Here is a 13,127-nt window from a genome sequence, read left to right as displayed (position 1 = left end):
GCAACTTCAAATTATTTTGGGTATAAGACACCTAAATTCAAGTAACAAACAAGTTAACAGGCAGCCTCTGACATGGACTGACACCTGCAAGGCTTTCTCACCGGCAACCACACTAGACTTCGGCCGGCCAGGAAGAAGTCTTCTACTGTCCCACGACTGCTTGACAGGACAGCCTTCAAACACACAACAACGACGACAGAACAATGGCGTACAAGAAACCAAACTGCTCCAAAGGCACAGGTCTCTCAAATGCTGACCTTTGCTTATGGGTAAGCAGAGATCCCCAAACCCACTCTCCCCTCCTTTCTCTGCAGGAAGAGAAGCCCTGACCCCCTGAGTTGGAGGAGGGCTCATGGCTGCCTTGCTGAAGGCTACAGTCTCTTCCAGCTGTGAGATTGCACAGGCATGTCCATTTCTCCTCACTCTTGTGAAAATAATACTGCTTTATTTTTTTCCAACTAGTCAACCAGCACCATAGTTTCTGGCACAGTCTGGAGACAAATGGTTTAGTGAATGTATGGATCAATCAGGAAGAGCAAATCTGAACGTGCACCTGGCTTGCTCCAGAGAGCAGTCAGGGTGCCATTACGGTGGCATCCTTCCAACATATCCAAGTCCTCTCTACTCAGGGTCAGCCCTGATTCCCAGACCCCGGTGCGGTCACAAGACAATACTGGGGATTTCTTGGGTTGCCTAGGACTAGCATGACCCAAGGATGGCAGCTGGTTGACAGAAATGTGTTTCTGTGGGAAGAGTGAACCTACCACAGCCATCTGAGGCATCTGCGTTATAATGGGGTACCCTCACATCATAAAGCCTTAAACCAAAGAAACAACTCTCTAAATCAGACACATTAAGTTAGTTTCATTTCATTCATTCATTAAATGTTTATCAAAGGCCTGCTATGTGCAGAGCCGACCTTTCTAAGGAAGGTATCAGTGATATGCAGGTAGAGGGGCAACAGCACTTTTAAAAGGAGTTTACAAACTGTTCTCAGATGAATAAAAGCACCCTCTCTCCATTAAAGAAAGAACCAAGCAGGAAGAAGAGGAGATCCTGGAAAGAAGGTGGCTTAAGCACACGTCCCTGCCTCTTCCTTCTTCCCTGCTCTCTTTCTGGACTAATACAACCATCACGGCAGCCAGGCTGGTGGGGCAGAAGACGCATCCAACACTTTCTCAGAGATCTCTGGGCTGAGACTGATAGGGAAAACAAACAACAAAAAGTGTAAGTTTTTTCCCCCTTAACATCCTGTGAGAGCCAAAGCACCAGCAACCAAGACTAAGATTTCCCTGTGGGCACTCAGCAGACAGAGCTCATGAACACTTTCAGACAGGAGCCCTACCTGTGCAACTGTGCGGAACTGGGTTCAGTGAGAAAAGGGTGGTTTGTTTAACAACTGGAAGAAAATAAAGCCAGACTCCTCCATCACATCACTCATAAAAGTAAATTCAGATGTTCTAGAGATTTAAATATTTTTTAAAAACTTATAAAATATTAGAAGAAAATATAGAGTAATATTTGTACAACCTTGGAGTGGGGGAAAACTTTCATAAGTAAGCCAAGAAATCTAGAAGATGTAAAGGAAAAGAGCGAGTTGACTTCTTCAAAGTAAACAAAAATTCCAATGACAAAAAGACACCATTAACAGAGTCTAGACCACTGGTTCTCAACCAGGGGTGATTTTTGCTCCATCCCCCAGGGAACATTTAGCAACGTCTGGAGACATTTTTGGTCATGAATGGGGAGGGGTCAGGGATACTTCTAAGCATCCTAGAACGCACAGGACAGACCCCCACAATAAGGAGTTATCTGGCCCTAAATGTCAGTAGTGCTGAGGCTGAGAAACACTGGTCTAGATACATGATAGTTTGGGGAACACATTAGCAATTCAAATAATAGACAAGTTGATAAAAGTAAAGTCAAACAACCCATTCAAAAATGGGCAAATAAACTGGCTATTCAGAGAAGAGGAAAATCAATGGACAATAAACTCATGGAAAGATGCTCACCCTCACTAGGAGTCCAGGAAGTGCAAATCAAAGCTACAACGAGATACCGCTCTTCACCTGACAGCCTGGCAAACAACAACAACAGAACCTAGCGGGGCTGGCGAAGGCTTGGGGAACAGAGCACATCCATACGCTGCTTATGAGAAATGTAAATCTCAGCAAGCTCTGGGGATTGCCATTTAGTAGCACCTACTAAAATTTCAAGTAAACACACCCTTCTGACCCAGCAATTCCAATTTCAGGAATCCATGCTACGTAGATTAAAAGCACTAACACATTCAAAGAAAAACCAACAACCTGGCAACAATCTCAGTGTCAATTAGTACGGAACAGCTGAACAGTACATGTTTGTATGACTATTATGCAGCTAATAAAAACACCGGCTAGATCTCTATCTATCGACTTGTAGGACTCTCCACCATATAGCAAGTGAAAAAAGCAAGCTGCAGAGGAATGTGCATGATATGATCACATTTTTTGTAAAGACAAACACAAAAACTCTCCATATGTGTCTATGTTTGCATAAGCACTGAGAAAGGGGAGGAAGGACACACGGCCCATGGTTACCTCAGAGAGATGGGAATGGATGGGGGAAGAATAGTAACTTAGTCTTTAAATATTCATGCATCTTTTCACTTCTTACATTGAGCATGTAAAACTTCTGAAATTAAAAACAATATATGGGGGACAGCCCCAGTGGCCTAGTGCTTAAGTTCAGCATGCTCCACTTTGGTGGCCTGGGTTCGGTTCCTGGGTGTGGACCTACACCACTTGTCAGAGGTCATGCTGTGGTGGTGGCCCACATACAAAATAGAGGAAGACTGACAACAGATGTTAGCTCAGGGTGAATATTCCTCAGCAAAAAAGAGGAAGATTGGCAACAGATGTTAGCTCAGGGCAAATCTTCCTCAGCAAAAAAAAAAAAAAAAAAAAAATATATATATATATATATATGATTTTTTAAAAGAACCAATGGAAAGATAATAATATAAAGAAGGAAACTATCAAAGCATTCTGGACAAGGACAACCGTGCATGTTTTACGGATCCCAGAAGAACAGAGGGACTAGCAGGTTGCCTTTGGAAGTGACCAGATGGCTTACTAGTCCTCTGATCTTGGCCAGACTTAGGCTCCAACTGGGCCCAGAAGGAAGCTGGGTGCGGGCTTCCTAATTCAGTAAGAGCACTGGGGGAAGGATCCCAAAACAAGTACTCACTACTCAGAGCCCCTGCCCTACCTAGAAGGATGTTTCTCATAATTGAGGCCAATTTTTAAAAAATCAGATGTTTGAATGATCTGGATAAATCCTCAGATTTCTCCTTTACATTTGGAATAAAGGGCTTGTATTTTCTCTTCTGGTACAAAATTCTCTTAACAGGATGGACCGATGTCTCCATTACTCTGTCCATTAGCAGCCTCATGATTCACATAAGCCCTCCAAAGAATGTCCAATGACGGTACCTGGAAGGGCCAGATTCTGCACAGTAAGATCCTCCTTGTGACCTGGTGAAGCACCCCAAAGTAAAGGTCACATGGGCATGAAAGCTTCAGCTGGCTGGGCGCTGTCCACAATAAAAACTCTCCCACTGGTTAGCAAATGGTGGCACTGTTGCCAGACAGCCCTGCTTGGTGAGGCAGGCCAGGCAGAGGCCTCTGACGGTTAACGGCTTAGCACGGGGGGGATACCATGACACCAGCTGAAGCTTCCATAGCCATCTATCTTTCACTGCAACATGGGCAGCCTCCTTCTGGGCAGGGTCTGGGTAGTAGGGTTAAGGGACACCTTTTTGAGTGCTTACATGCTAAGGTCTAGCAGGCGGATGGCAGTAAAGGAGACATGGTCTCCACCCTATTAAGAGAACCTTGCACTAAAAGAGAAAATACAAGCTCTTTATTCAAATTTAAGGGGACGCTTAGAGCCCTAAGTTACATGCGACCTTTGAGGCCTGGCTAGCAAGGCAAAGGGCTCAAGCTCAGGAGTCAGATCAGGCAGCTCTAGGTTGGAATCTGAACTCCATCACTCCCTGGTTGTTACTTAAGCTCTCTGCGCCTCAGTGTCCTCATCTGCGAAACTGGAGGAAACAACAGTATTTTATTCACAGCATGGCTGTGAGGACGTGATGCACCTAGAGCACTCAGCACAGACCTGGCACTTGGGCGTCTAATCACTGGTAGCCGACATTATTACCACCACATCATGATGATGACAACGACTCCTTATGACACACCGCTTCAGGTCCAGGCAGCGGGCACGGGAGGATCTGACCTGTTCCTTCATTTGGCGGTGGGGCGGGAAGGCGGGGTCGGTCCAGTATGGCTCCCCCGCTGAGGACGTGCCCTTAGTCTTGGCTGGAAGGGCGGGGAGTAGCCAGGCGACGGGAGGGTGGCGAGGTCTCCGCTGAGGGCTCCGCAGAGGCAGGGCCGGGATGAGAGGGTGCTGGGGCGGCAGGGGGCGGGGAGCGAGGTGGGGACCGCGTGACTGGCAGGGAGGCTCAAACTCAGGTTGTGTCCGGGGCCCTGTCCTCCCCTCCGGGCCCCACGCACCCACAACCCGACGCCCAGGACCAGCAGGAGGTACAAAACCATCACCAGGATGTCCAGGACACTGTGGGCGCCGGAGCCCAGGACGCTCCGGTTCGAGGGGATGCCACACCAGGGAAAGCTCATAGCCAGGCGGGCACCGCGAACGTCCACGGAGACCTCAACGGCTTTGGCTTCTGCTCCGCCGCCGCAGGGCATCCCGGGAAGGGCCGCGGGGCAGCCTGGGAGTTCCCGGCAGGGGCAGGCTCCGCGGCTCAGCGCGGCTCATTTCCCGCGAGGTCACGAAGACCTTCTTCCTTAGAGTTGCTCCGTTTAGCGAGAAGACGGAAAGCCGTTTTTCGCTGCTAGTCCGGGCGCAACGCTCTCCCTTCTCGGCCGCAGTCGTTTTCTCCCGGACTAAGAGTCGGTCGCGGGGCGGGGCTAGCGTGGGGCTACCGAGGCAGGGTGAGTGACAGTGTGTCCTGACCACCATGTTGGAGCCTGGGGCAAACGAAGCCAGTAATACTGCTCCTATCTTTGTTTACCATTTTGATATTGTGTTCAGTGTGGATTTTGGCATTAATTTGGATTTATTAGAATATTATTTATCTTGAGTCCTGAATTTTTTGATGCCCCCTTAACTTTTACATCAAGGAAAGTGTCCCACTCGCCTCGCCCTAGTCATGACCCTGATAGATCAGCTGATCACACAGGGTCCTCATCTTTTTTTTGTGTACTTTTATCTTTTACTGGTGATGTTCGAATTTTCAATCTAGACAATTTTCAATCTAGGTCAAGCATTACTCTCGGTGTGTTTCTCTGCTAAATTGTATTTTTAGAAATATTGGTCAATAATACTAATAAAAATAATAATAATAGCTAACACTTTAGCTCTTGCTAGGTGCCAGACCTCCTCCTGTGCACTTTGCATATATTAACCCATGTAATTCTCTCCATAACCGATTAGTCTGAGTCTGTGACCACAAGGGAGGGGAGGCCTGTCCCTGTAGCCGGTCAGAAGTCTATGGTCTCAGCCTCCAGAGCCGAATTCTGTAGTCCTACTTTAGTTCAGTGCTGTCCAAAAGAAATGTTATGTGAACAACAGATTTTATTTTAATTTTTTCCAGCTTTATTGAGGTATGATTGACAATAAAAATTGTATATACTTAAGGTGTGCAACGTGATGTTTTGAGTATGTATACATTGTGAAATAATTACCATAAACAAGCTAATTAATGTATCAGTCACCTCAGTTACCATTTTGTGTGTGTGGTGAGAACACTTGAGATCTACTCTCAGCAAATTTCAAGTACACAATACATTATTATTAATTATAGTCACCATGCTGTACATTAGGTCTCTAGAACTTACTTGTCTTATAACAGAAAGTTTGTACCCTTTGATCAATATCTCCCCTTTTCCCCAACCCCCTAGCTTCTGGTAACCACTGTTTTACTTTCTGTTACTATGAGTTTAACTTTTGTTTTTTTGGTGAGGAAGACTGGCTCTGCGCTAACATCTGTTGCCAATCTTCCTCTATTTTGTATGTGGGATGCCACCACAGCATGGCTTGATGAGTGGTATGTAGGTCTGCGCCTGGGATCCGAACCTGTGAACCCCAGGCTGCTGAAGCGGAGCCGGAGACCTTAACCACTATGGCACCTGGCTGGCCTCTAACTTTTTTTTTTTTAAGATTTCGTATATCAGTGAGATCATGCAATATTTGCCTTTCTGTGTCTGGTTTATTTCACTTAGCATAGTGTCCTCCCCATTTATTCATGTTGTTGCAAATGGCAGGAATTCCTTCTTTTTAAAGGCTGAATAATATTCTATTGTGTTTGTGTGTATGTGTGTGTGTGTGTGTGTATATATATATATATATATATTTTTTTTTCTTCATCCATTCATCTGGCCATGGACACTTAGGTTGTTTCCATATCTTGGCTACTGTAAATAATACTGCAGTGAACATGGGAGTGCAGGTATCTCTTCGAGATAGTGATTTTATTTCCTTTGGATATATACCCAGAAGTGAGGTTGCTGGATCATATGATAGTTCTATGTTTAACGTTTTGAGAAACTTCCATGCTGTTTTCCATAATGGCTGTACCAATTTACATTCCAACCAACAGTGTACAAGTATTCCCTTTTCTCCACATCCTCGCCAACACTTGTTATCTTTTGACTTTTTGAGAATGGCCATCCTAACATGTGTGAGGTGGTAGCTCATTGTGGTTTTGATTTGCATTTCCTTGATAATTAGTGATGTTGAGTATCTTTTCCTATACTTGTTGGCCATTTATATGTGTTCTTTGGAAAAATGTCTATTTAAGGCCTTTGCCCAATTTTAATCGGGTTATTTGTTTTTTTGCTATTGAGTTGTATGAGTTCCTTATATAGTTTGGATATTAACCCCTTATCAGATATATGGTTGCAAATAGTTTCTCCCATCCTATAGTTTGCTTTTTCATTTTGTTGATTGTTTCCTTTGTTGTGTATCACAAATATTATTTTAAACTTTCCAGTAACCACATTAAAAAAAGTAAATGAAACAGGTGAAATTAATTTAAATAATATATTTTATTTAACCGAGTGTCTAAAATAGTATTTCAATAGGTAATTAATGTAAAAATTGTTGAGACATTTTATATATATTTTTTTCCACATTAGGTCTTTGAAGTCTGGTGTATATTTTATACTTAGAGTACATCTCAATTCACACACTAACTTTTCATCAGAAATACTTTATCTGTCTTTAGAAATTGAAAAAATAGATTCACATACCCAGTTGTTCCAAACATACTTAAAAGTTTTCCGGTAACTGAATATAGTACCAAAATTTCATTTTCCTTTAAGTCAATGACAAAATTTATTCATTCTTTTTAGAAGAGTTGATTTGACTTTGAAGCAAAAGCATATCAGTTTCAAAATTATGTCTGTCCAAGTTAAGTATTTCGCTAACTCTTGTTGTCAACTCAGTGTTATTAACATTGAATTCAAGGAGGCATTACATAATTTGAAAAGTATTTCTAAATTGATCAATATCGCAAAGAATTCTTCAAATTTTTCATGTAGTTTTTGCTGCCAATTACATAACAGCCAGTTACAATGAAAATCTCTGACATATTGACTCATGTTAGGAGAATGTATAAAATCATTATTATTGATTTGTATTATGAAGTTTCAATTTTAACATAAATTCTTATACTTGGCTAGCTGGCTTACAAATAAGCTTTTCCTTTCTTTGACTTTTTTTTTTTTTTAATTTTATTTATTTATTTTTTTTCCCCCAAAGCCCCAGTAGATAGTTGTATGTCATAGCTGCACATCCTTCTAGTTGCTGTATGTGGGACGCAGCCTCAGCATGGCTGGAGAAGCAGTGCGTCGGTGCACGCCCGGGATCCGAACCCAGGCTGCCAGCAGCTGAGCGCATGCACCTAACCGCTAAGCCACGGGGCCGGCCCAGTCTTTGACTTTTCAAAATTAGCTCATTCATAGACAGTACCTGTTAGTGAGAAACTTACGTACAAATTGCCTTCTTTTGGTCTTTGATTATTGAATATTTGACAAGCATTCCTTTTGTTTCAAGAAAAGATTGAATTGCAGTTGACATTACAGCAATTCTTTGTAAAATTTCCAAGACTCAACCAATGAGCATTGGCAAAAGCACAACATCGTTAAATTTATTGCCTTCTCTTTCTTTCAACAGTTCCATAAAATGGTGATGACTCATATTATTTGCACATATATACTGAATGATTTCAACAACTGTATCCATCCATGATGCTTTTCATAAAGTCTACTATTAAAAAATAAGCACAGGGCTGGCCCCGTGGCTTAGCGGTTGAGTGCGCACGCTCCGCTGCTGGTGGCCCGGGTTCGGATCCCGGGTGCGCACCGACACACCGCTTCTCCGGCCATGCTGAGGCCGCGTCCCACATACAGCAACTAGAAGGCTGTGCAACTATGACATACAACTATCTACTGGGGCTTTGGGGGGGGGGGAAATAAGCACAGATATTTGTAATATGTGTCACAGAGTGGAATAAAGCAGAAAGGGAAACATCAGTCTCTTGTTTTAAAATCCCATTAAATCTGGAGTTTTGATCTAACATAGCTGGAGCACTGTCCATCATGATAAAAACTTTTTTTTTCATATTTAGCTGAACTTCTTCTTTGATAAATGTAAAAGGTTAAAAATATCTGTGCCACAAGTTTGATCTTTTAGGTTATGAAATGGTAACATTTCTTCATAGGTTTGGGTGTCCTTTGAGACAAAATGCATTCAAAATATTAATTGGGCAGTGTCTCATATTACATGAGTCAACTAAAGCTGAAAAAGGGTACTTGCAGGGGCCTGGCCTGGTGGCGCAGCGGTTAAGTGCGGCGCGCTCTGCTGCGGCAGCCTGGGGTTCTCGGGTTCAGATCCTGGGCACGCACTGACGCACCGCTTGTTAAGCCATGCTGTGGCAGCATCCTGTATAAAAAGTAGAGGAAGGTGGGCACAGATGTTAGCCAAGGGCCAGTCTTCCTCAGCAAAAAAGAGGAGGATTGGCATTGGATGTTAGCTCAGGGCTAGTCCTCCTCCCAAAAAAAAAAAAAAAAGGGTACTTGCAAATTTTCAAATTTTGAATCTGTTCATTTTTGGTATTATTGGAAAGGCTTTGTATTTTATGGGTAATTGTTTTGAAGCTTAATTGAAAAATCTTTCACTTTTTGTAAAATATCTTTTTTATAGCATTTTTTCATGATTTTCTAACAAATTTCCATAACTGAAATAATTTCTTTTGTCATCTTTCCATCTAAATTGTTTTCCTTTTTGATGCAAGAATCCAAGCTGTTTTAAAGCTAGTCAAAATTACAAATTAAAATTCTGTTTAAAATCATTGCTCTTTTTTTTGAAATTTATTTCTGATTCCAGGCAACCAATTTTATAATTTTTTTTTTTTTACCGTTGAGAGCAAATATTTCTATCAAATTCACATTTATTATCTTTAATTTTTTTTACACACTCAACAAATAGCTCTACCACAGCATGATGCATAAACATTATGTCCTTTAGATGAATCGATCCCTTTGTTGTTATGAAATGACCCCTTTTGTACCTGGCAGTATTTGCTCTGAATTCTATTCTTATGTTAATATAACCACTTCAGCTTTCTTTTGATTAGTGTTAGCATGATGTATCCTTTTCTATTATTTTATTTTATTATTATTATTTTTTTATAATTTTATTTATTTATTTTTCCCCCAAAGCCCCAGTAGATAGTTGTATGTCATAGTTGCATATCCTTCTAGTTGCTGTATGTGGGACGCGGCCTCAGCATGGCTGGACAAGCGGTGCGTCGGTGCGCGCCCGGGATCCGAACCCGGGCCACCAGCAGTGGAGCGCGCGCACTTAACCACTAAGCCATGGGGCCGGCCCATATCATTTTATTTTTAATCTATTTGTATCTTTATATTTAAAGTAGATTTCTTTTAGCCACCATATGGTCAGGTCTTTCTTTTTTATTTGATAAGATAATCTCTACTTTTAATTAACATGTTTAGACCACTTACATTTAATGAGAGTATTGATGTGGTTGTGTTTAAATATACTGTCATGCTATTTGTTTTCTATTGGTCCCATATGTTCTTTTTTCTCTTTTTTATCCTCATTTTGGATTAACTGATGTGTGTGTGTTTGTGTGTGTGTGTGTGTGTGCATGTGCACACTTTCATTTCATCTCCTTTGTTGGCTTATTAGCTATGACTCCTTGTTGTGTTATTTCAGTGGTTGCTCAAGGCTTATAGTACACATCTTTAACTTAACCCAGTGTACCATCAAGGGATATTATTTCACTTCACTATAGTATAAGAACTTCAGGATACATACTTCCATTCCTCCCCTCCAGCCCATGTGATATTGTCCTCATACATTGTACTTTACATTTCTTATAGATTTGACATTTTAATTTATAAATGTTAATGTTTCTTTTATAAACAGTTTATTATCCTTTAAAGAGATTTAAATAGTAAAAAAAGTCTTTATATTTACCCACATAGTTACCATTTCTGGCACTCTCCATTCCTTTATGTAGACCCAGATTTCCATCTCGTGTCATTTTTCTTCTGCTTGAATGACTTCCTGTAACATTTCTTGTAGTTCAAGTCTGATGGTCATACTTTTTGGCTTTTATATGTCTGAAAAATTTTTATTGAGCCTTCTTTTTGAAAGATATTTTTACTAGGCAAAGAATTCTAGGATGACGCTTTTTGCTTTCAATACTTTAAAGGTGTTGCTCCACTGTCTTCTTGTTTGCATTGTTTCTCATGAGAAATCTGCTGTCATTTTTATCTTTGTTTCTCTGTACATAATGTATATTTTTTCCTCTGGCCACTTTTAAGATTTCCTCTTAAATGAGTTGGTTTAAGAAATGTGATAATTATAATGTGCCTTGGTATGATTTTCTTCATGTTTTTGTGATTATGGTTTTTTGAACTTCTTAGATCAGTGAGTATATAGTTTTCATCCAATTAAGGAAAATTTTCACCATAATTTTTTTCAAATGCCCCCCTTCCTTTCTTTCAGAGACTCCAAATACATGTATGTTAGACCACTAGAAGTTATCCCACAGGTCACTGATGCTCTGTTTACTTATTTTTCTCAGTCCTTTTACTGTTTGTTTTAAATTTTGGATAGTTTCTACTGCTATGTCTTCCTTTTTTTTTTTTTTTTGTGAGGAAGATCAGCCCTGAGCTAACATCCATGCTAATCCTCCTCTTTTTGCTGAGGAAGACTGGCTCTGAGCTAATGTCTATTGCCAATCCTCCTCCTTTTTTCCCCAAAGCCCCAGTAGATAGTTGTATGTCATAGTTGTACATCCTTCTAGTTGCTGTATGTGGGACGCGGCCTCAGCATGGCCGGAGAAGCAGTGTGTCAGTGCACGCCCCGGATCCGAACCTGGGCCGCCAGTAGCGGAGCGCGCACACTTAACTGCTAGCCCACGGGGCTGGCCCTCTACTGCTATGTCTTCAAGTTCACTAATCTTTTCTTCCGCAATTTCTAATCTGCAATTAATTTGATGTAGTGTATTTTTCATCACAGACATTTTAGTTCTTGAAGGTTAACCAAAAAAAACCCTTCCATGTATTTCCCTAACATATTTGATCTTTCCTCTATCTTCTTTCACATATAAAATGACATTATAATAACTGCTGCAATGTCCTTGTCTATTCATATATTATTCTGGTTGTGGAATTAAGTGGTTGGTTTTCTCCTTATTGTGGATCATATTTTTCTACTTCTTTGCTTGCCTGGTAATTTGTGGTTGAATGCCAGACATTGTGAATTTTATCTTGTTGGATGCTAGATATTTTTGTATTCCTGCGAATATTCTTGTGTTTTGTTCTGCTATGTGGTGAAATTACTTGGAAATAGTTTAATCATCCCGGGCTTGCTTTTAAGATTTTTATTTTTTATTTTTTGGTGAGGAAGATCAGCACTGAGCTAACATCCATTACCAATCTTCCTCTTTTTACTGAAGAAGATTAGCCCTGAGCTAACATCTGTGCCCATCTTCCTCTACTTTGTGTACAGGATGCTGCCACAGCATGGCTTGATGAGCAGTGCGTAAGTCCACACCTGACATCCAAACCTGTGAGCCCCGGGCCGCCAAAGCAGAGCATTCGAACTTAACCACTACACCACTTGGGCAGGCCCCCAGATTTTTTTAAGTGAGACTGCAGGAGTGTTAAGTCTAGAGTTAATTTTCTCCACTAGTCAGGCAAACTCTTCTGAGTACTCTATTCAATGGCTGAGGAATTATGAGGTTTTCCATGCTCACTGGTGAGGACAGGCATTATTCTCAGCCCTACATTTTCTCTGGGGTTTGTTCTCTCTGATTTTTTGAGTAGTTTTTCCTCGGCCTCAAGTGTTTTCCTAATATGCATGCACTGATCACTACTCAGCTTAACACTGAGGGAGACCCTCTGCAGATTTGCAGAATTCTCTTTCTGTTCAGCTCTCTCTTTTTTGCACTCTGCCCTATGAACTCCAGCTGCATAGGATCCCTAGCCGCCTCTCTCTCTTCAACTCGAGGAGACCACTGGGCTCTGCATTCTCCCCTCCCTGAGTCTCAGCCTAGAAACTCTCCCTGGGGCAATTGTAGGGCTCATCTTGTTTGTTCCCCATCTCTCATAGACCACTGTCTTTCATTGCCTGATGGCCAATGACTTAAAAACCATTTTTAAATATACTTTTGCTCTTTTTTTCATTGTTTCAGGCAGGAGAGTAAATCTGGTCCCTACTACTCCATATTTGCCAGAATGTCCAATTTTTTTTTAAGCAACTTTATTGAGATATAATTCACATACCATACATTCCACTCATTTAAAGTGTACAATTCAGTGGTTTTTAGTATATTCACAGAGTTGTGCAAACATTACCACAATCAATTTTAGAACATTTTTATCACCCCCAAAAGAAATCCCATACCCTTTAGCTGTTACCCTGCAATTCACCCAGTCCAGCCCTAGGAAAGCACTAATCTACTTTTTGTCTCTATAGATTTGCATATTCTGGACATTTCATACAAATGGAACCATACAATATAT

General features: G+C 41.3%; 1 pseudogene across 1 annotated transcript in view; it reads right to left on the bottom strand.

The window, feature by feature from the left end:
• LOC101396693 (sodium/glucose cotransporter 1-like) overlaps nucleotides 1-5,025 on the bottom strand; it is a 71,647-nt pseudogene extending 66,622 nt beyond the window's left edge. Inside the window, exons 1-3 of the transcript XR_015549846.1 lie at nucleotides 4,557-5,025; nucleotides 1,091-1,186; nucleotides 102-173 (exon numbers count right to left, since the gene is read on the bottom strand). The product of XR_015549846.1 is annotated as a sodium/glucose cotransporter 1-like (transcript). The remainder of the gene's footprint in view (nucleotides 1-101; nucleotides 174-1,090; nucleotides 1,187-4,556) is intronic.
• Nucleotides 5,026-13,127: the final 8,102 nt, after the last annotated feature.

This window comes from Ceratotherium simum, chromosome 35 (genome assembly GCF_057802395.1).
Source record: "Ceratotherium simum simum isolate JZ-2026a chromosome 35, ASM5780239v1, whole genome shotgun sequence".
Lineage (NCBI taxonomy): Eukaryota > Metazoa > Chordata > Mammalia > Perissodactyla > Rhinocerotidae > Ceratotherium > Ceratotherium simum.
Note: the sequence above shows the minus strand (reverse complement) of the source record. Positions and strands in the feature narration are given on the sequence as shown.